This window comes from Oratosquilla oratoria, chromosome 5 (genome assembly GCF_046742065.1).
Source record: "Oratosquilla oratoria isolate Oo_2021 chromosome 5, ASM4674206v1, whole genome shotgun sequence".
NCBI classification, from domain to species: domain Eukaryota; kingdom Metazoa; phylum Arthropoda; class Malacostraca; order Stomatopoda; family Squillidae; genus Oratosquilla; species Oratosquilla oratoria.
Genome location: NC_134781.1, coordinates 69,762,965 through 69,770,047, shown reverse-complemented (window position 1 = coordinate 69,770,047; position 7,083 = coordinate 69,762,965). Strand labels below are relative to the sequence as shown.

Here is a 7,083-nt window from a genome sequence, read left to right as displayed (position 1 = left end):
ATTGAGTCTCAGAACAGAACACTCAAACCTGTAATCATCTACTACTCTTTTTCTCCTGATTATGTTTGTGCTTTAACCTTATCACCATCCCCCCATGTTTTAGGGTGGAATGCCTTCCGTACATGTATGGAACACACTATTTTCTTACTTGTTTTTTCAAAGAAGTATAGTGTTAGTATGGCACCTGTTGTTCATGTTCTGCTGATATACGTCAAAGACATGAAAGAAAGCCAGGCCCCTCTTTGTGCTATGAATGCACTGACTCATCAGTACTATGCAACAGCTGCTACTCTTGGGTTCATATTAGATGCAGAGTGCATATAAATGAAATACAGTGCATCACACCACATGCATATACAGACCAGCACAAAACAAATACAATTGAAATGTCTTCCAAACAAACATGTCCTAAAAAGATCATAAAATTGGAAGTATTTCTTTGCAGACACAATATACGCATAACATACAAGAAACAAAACTCTTACCACAGTCCACATTATAACATTTATCAGCTACACAATAGTCAGAAGATCAATGAAGCCATTGCCCTAGTTCTGTCTTGCAGAAGACCCATGGCCCTCAGGAAACTAGCCATGATCTCTGGTTCAGCCCTTAAGTCACTCGTTGAAGGGAGTTTGTGGAGCTGTCAAAAATGAGGGAATGTAGGACAGTATGCTCTGTCTTCTGTGGGAATGTAGAACAGTAATGCTCTGTCTTCTGTGTGATGGTTGCATCTAGAGCATGTGTCTTTTTGCCAAGCTAAATCTGTGTTGATAGTGTTAATACAAGGTGATAACTTGAGGGTAAGTGTGGAAGTGCAATTTTTGCTTGTTTCTTTCACCACTGATTTTTTTAGGGAAGTTTGGTAGCATACTGAATTTGTCAGTCTGTTAAGGATTATTTGTTTTGTGGTTAAAGTGTGTGTGTATTTTTGAATGGAAATGTGGGGTACTGAGGGTATATTTTTGTAGATGTGTAAGTAAAATACAGTTAAAGCTGTTTTTATGCTGTGCTGCATTTGTGATGTGATGTAAGGGTTGGATGGGTTTGAGTGTATAGAATTGTATATATCTCTTATGTGCTGCTGTTGTGGATTTTGATTTCTGAGTATAGATGATGTTCTAGTGTTGTAGTGCAGCCAATTATTATTTCCTGTGTGGTTGGGAGAAAAGAATCCTGTCAATGTGGTTTTTGTGTGTGTCATAAAAGTCAACTAAATGGGATAGATTATTAGAACGAGAAATTGCGTGAAGAAGGAAAAAGCATTTGGTATATGTATGAAACAGGTGTATGCTTTGACTTGGCCATCCCTCATAAGAGGGAAAGAGGCTTTTGTGTGTGCATTTATGTATAAGATAAGAGGGAGGATGGAGGGGTGTGGAGTGTATTCAGGGATGGAATGGGTGGGAATGATTTTATGCCTTTTCCTTTTTGGCTACCTCCCTTGTAAGGGGGAAAAAGCCTTGGTATATGTATGTAAATATATATATATATATATATATATAAATATATATACATATACATATACATATACAGGGTGTCTCAAAAAAATGTACTCACACTTTAACTGTTATGATGTTTGCAAATCCCTTGGTGCGCATTATCAGCATTGTCTGGACAATAATGGTCATCAATTTGAACATTTGCGAACATGATTCTTCAATCACATTTGTCTTCTGTTTTGAAGCTATTCCATTTCACTCTATGTTCGTAAATAAAGGTTTTCTTGTCATTCGAAGGGTGAGTACATTTTTTGAGACACCCTGTATGTATGTATGTATTTATATATATATATATATATATATATATACAGTATATATATATATATATATATATATATATATATATATATATATATATAATATACATATACCAAAGGCTTTTTTTTCCCCTTACAAGGGAGGTAGCCAAAAGAAAAAGGCATAGAAACCACTCCCACCCATTCTATCCCCTACATTCTCCACTCCCCTCCATCCTCTTCCCTCCCTCTTATCGTGGCACCTCCTGGATGGCGGGTCATTCCTACATCCTGTCCACTGCCCTGGGTCAGAAGCAGTGTCGCAAGATACAGCACATCCACAGCAAGGCCGCTTCATTAATTCGGCAACCCCCCCTCTTCGTCCCCTTGTGCAGAAAATGAGAAGACTGGGAGAAATCCCTTTGGGCGGTGTCAATTTATTTCTCATACATACTCCCTCACCCCCCATCCCCCACCCACTCCCCCTCATGCATCACAGCATCATCCATACACAACCCTTCTCCATTCACCCCTATCTTCTGTCCTCTCCCATCCTTCCTCAGCAGACATTCCTCTCTTTCCCAATGCCCCTTTTACCCCATCCATCCATCTCATCCTAGGTCGCCCCCTCATGTTCATTCATTCCACCTCAGCCTTCCACTCCTCTTTTACTAATCTTTCTTCACTCATTCTTTCTATGTGTCCAAACCATCCTAATACTCTTTCATCCACCCTATCTCCCAACTCCCTTTCCACCCCTGTTCTCCTCCTCACCACTTCATTTCTCACTCTAGCCTAATAACCCCTATCATACTTCTCAGGCATTATTTATATATATATATATATATATATATATATATATATATATATATATATATATGTGTGTGTGTATATATACATGTATATATATATACATATATATATATATTTATATATGTATATATATATACATATGTACATATATATATATATATACATACATGTATATATATATATATTTATATATGTATATATATATACATATGTACATATATATATATATATATATATATATATATATGTATATAATATACACATATATATATACACATATACATATACACATATATACATTGGCGTAACCACCACAACACTGTCGAAGAGGATCTCAGCCCATTTGCAGGACGGTGCCATAAGGAGGCATTACCTGTACGAACATGGGCTCGTACTCAAAAGGCACCACATGGAAAACAACACCACCATCATCGAGAGAAACAACGACACCAGACGACTAAGAATGACAGAAGCGGTGCTCATTTTCAACCAAAAACCCGCTATCAACATCCAGCAACAGCCCGAAATGTCTTTACCAACCAGAAGGCAGAGAATGATTCCCGTGCGCTGATTGGCTGACGCCACTGCCCTGGGCGCTGCCCGGTGATCCACTCCCCACCGCTATATACCGTCCCAAAGCCACTTCGATTCATTCTCCGTCATCAATTTGACCAGCCCACACCTCCTGAAGATGGCCAGTTAAGGCCGAAAGACGTCTCGAGAGATATACACCATGGACTTCAGCAATCTGCTTAAGAACCTGCTTCCAGACGACCGCACGTTGGTGCGCAACTTAGAAAAGCATTTCTACAAGCATAATAATGCTATCGCAGCTGTTGACTTCAACAACGCATACATATATATACATACATATATATACATATATACATACATATACACATACATATACACATACATATACATATATACATACATATACACATACATATACATACATACATACATACAAACATACAAACGTACATATACCAAGGGCTTTTTCTCCCTTACAAGGGAGGTAGCCCAAGTCAAAAGGCATAAATCCACTCCCACCCATTTCATCCTCACATACTCCATTCCTGTTCACCACCCCTCCCTCCCTCTTTTCTTGACTCCTGGATGAAGAGTCATCCCTGCATCTTGCCCACTGCCCTGGGTCAGAAGCGATGCAGCACTTCATTTAATTGGTTACCCCTCCTCTCTGTCCCCTTATGCAGAAAAAGAGAAGACAGGGAGAAATCCCCTCAGGCATCATCAAAATATTCACACATACTTCCTAATCCCCATCTCACACCCAGTCCCATGCATTACATCATCATCCATACAAAACCATTACACACATATATAATAGTGATGATGATTTGGTTTAACATCATGAACTCTCCCTATCAGGAGGCTAGGATTGTGGCTCTTTCAGAGGACTTTGTAGTGAACTTAATGAACCATGCCCTTGGTTCAACTTGCTTGTGGCAGCTTTCAGACCAGGGGCAGACTGGCCATTAGGGCATTTGGGCAGTGCCCAGTGGGTTGGTTCTTTTGTGCCCAAGTAGGCCGGTACAAGGGCCAACTCCGCTTGGGAAAAAACTTTATCTGGTTGGGTCCGAGTGAAAAATGCCCAGGCCGCTTTAACATCCCAGTCCGCCCCAGGTTCATACCATTGTCACCTCAACCTTTGTCACAAGTAGTGATGCTCAAACCTGCTTGGCAGTTGAGCATCTAAATACATTTGAAATAGAGCCATAAATATACCTAAAGGTTTTTTCCCTAAAGGGGGAATGGCTGAATCAAAGCATATACTTCCCTTTCCCCTTTTCACACCCATCCAAAAAACCCAGTTGTTGTTCCTTCCATCTTAGTTCCTTGTAAATGAAGGGTCCTCCTTGGCTCCCACCCATTGCTTTGGTCAGAGGCAATGCAGCATGTCCCTGCTCCATACAGTGCCACAGGCATAATCACCCTTTGTACTGTCTTATCTCTGCATTTGTCCAAATATCCATATTTCTCATGACACTTTACATTACCCTTACTTTATAATTCACATGCACCCCACTCCTCCATTCCCTGCTACATGTGATCTGAAATACTTAAAGCTCTTCACTTCCTCTAGCCTCTTATATTTTAAATTTGCCTCCAATTCACAGCCACCCTCACCCCTTTTACATATCACCTTAGCCCACATTTAATTTCAACATGTTTTCTCACCTCAAATCTGCCACCAGCTGCTTTAGTGTCTCCTTTGCCTCAGCTATAAGCACATTGTCATCTACATACAACAACTGATTCACCTCCCACTTCCTTACACTCTCATTAAATCGGCGACCTCCCCTCTCTGTCCCCTCATGCAGAAAAGAAGACAGGGAGAAAAATAAAAAAAATAAAAAAAATAACTAACACAGCATCATAAAACTGATACAGTTGCTTCTGTATCATATTTCCCCCCTTTCCATTTTGGTGGTTCATTGCAAGGACTAATATAGACACCATGGAAGCATTTCAGTATTTCTCTTGACTACAGAGGCAAAACTATTTGTAACAAATTCAAAAAAGAATTCTTATCAAATGCATGAATTTGATCAAGTTCATAAAATGCCAATTGCTTCAAAACCTGTGATACTATTCCTGCAAAATCAACTTTACTGTTTGTGTGCAGGCATGCCTCATCTGAAAATTATCTGCTGCGAGGCCTGACACTAGGCCTACCCTATCCTGTTAGCATAGCCACCAGCAGGCAGAAATGTATAACTCGAATTGGTTAAGTACACCTGCCATGCTACCCAAGCACCATGGTGACGTAACACAACTCTGGCACAGCCCCCTCTTTACCACATTCTATTTCTCCATGGCCTCCCTTTTCATATAAGCTTTGCTACTTGTGTAAAAACTTTTGACCACCATCAGCAGGCTTTCCCAATCCCATACATCTGCAACATATCTCATAATACCTTTCTATCAGCCCTGTTATATGCCTTTTCCAAATCCATAAAAGTCCAAAAGACATCCTTACCTTTTGCCAAAATTTTCATGCATATCTGCCTTACTATGAAAATTTGATCTATGCATCCTTTTTCTTTCCTAATCCCACACTGCCCTTCCTCAATCACTCCCTCCCTCCTCATCCTCTTAATTAATACCTTCTCACATGCCTTACAAACTATACTTAACAGACTGATCCTTCCAAAGCTACTACATTCATAGATGTCTCCATTTCCTTGTATAGTGGAACTATGCATTCACGTCACTTCTCTACTGGAACACTTCTCTCTGCTAGGAACACATTAGTCTCACTAGTCAGTCCATTATAACTCCTCATCCTTTTTCGAGACACCTCTTGTGATACTTGTATAACCTAGGTGCCTTACCAGCTTTCATCTCCTTTATTGCTTTTTGTATCTCTTCATGTAGCTCTTGTTCTCCTTTCCCATCACAGTCATTTTCCATGCATCGCTCCTTTCCACAATCAAGCCCTCTCAAATGATAATGGTAATGGTTATTGTTGTTACCAAAAGTCTCATAAAATAGGAAACCCACAGCCCTGCAGCAGCTGGCAACAGTCCTTGGGCCCTTCCACATATCTCTCAGGGAAGAAAAATTGGACTCTCTGTGTTGTGTTGATGAGGGACGGTTTCTGTGTCACCAGCTGAAACTAGTAGTAGGAAGGGAGCAGCTGCCAGTTATCTGCTCTCCACATGTCAAAACCTTTTAAGAAATACAGCTGAAGTAGGTAGATACATGGGTCCAGTTTCTGGATACCAAGTGTCAGGCCTTCAGGAATGCAGGTGATGGAATTTATAGATTTTTAAAATGGGCAGCTCTGCTCTCGTCTTGTGTGACCACCACAAGGAGGTACCTGTCATTTGTTCCACCCTCCATAACCCCCATTCAACAAACCCAAGAAATATTCTACCCACCTTTCATTAGCATATAGCACTGTCAAAGAATATAGAAAACAACATGCATGGCATTAACAAGATATAGTTAACAAATTGATTGATGAGGGAAATAAAAGTAAAAGTTCTGAATAGGGGAATAAAGTAGGTGCAAAATGATAAGTAGCTTAGTATACATAGATGACATTACTGCCAGTAGAGACAGGGGTGGGCTGGCAGAGAATGGTAAGTTTAGATTTGTTTAAAGGTCAGATATCAAGACTTCCGTAACTTTTTGTATTTACAGTTTAATGTACATAAAAAAGCATACTGACAGTATTCTATATAATTCCACCATCTACATCTTATCAAATTTGGCAAAAACAGTTGTTTGTCTTCATCTCATTGCGTCGTCTGCTATTCGAAACAACCCGCCCGTGCGCTTCGGGAACGTTCGGGGAATTCCGCGTTCGTGACGTCACAGTTGCCAAACAATATTGTTATTCTGAGAGTGCATCGTATCGCTTTTGCATTGTCAGTCGTGTGTCGTCTCTTGAGTGTCTCAATTTTTTTTTTTTTTTTATTGTCACAAAATTGTGATAATAATGGTGTACTGCGTTGCCGCAGGCTGCAACAATGGTAGTGGAAGTGGGAGGAGTTTCTTTC

General features: G+C 40.1%; 2 protein-coding genes across 11 annotated transcripts in view; one reads left to right on the top strand and one right to left on the bottom strand.

Annotated features, from left to right (window-relative positions):
- Positions 1 to 1,434, top strand: part of Orp8 (Oxysterol-binding protein-related protein 8) — a 79,505-nt gene extending 78,071 nt beyond the window's left edge. For 8 of the 10 annotated variants that reach the window (XM_076185340.1, XM_076185346.1, XM_076185349.1 and 5 more), the window contains one exon: positions 1 to 1,433. This exon is cut by the window's left edge and continues 790 nt beyond it. The gene's annotated coding sequence lies outside the window, so the exon portion shown is untranslated. The other 2 variants (XM_076185343.1, XM_076185341.1) reach the window with 1 other exon arrangement.
- The window catches only part of LOC143025532 (phospholipid phosphatase 1-like), a 282,504-nt gene that overhangs the window by 125,608 nt on the left and 149,813 nt on the right, over positions 1 to 7,083 (bottom strand). The gene's annotated exons all lie outside the window — the stretch shown is intronic.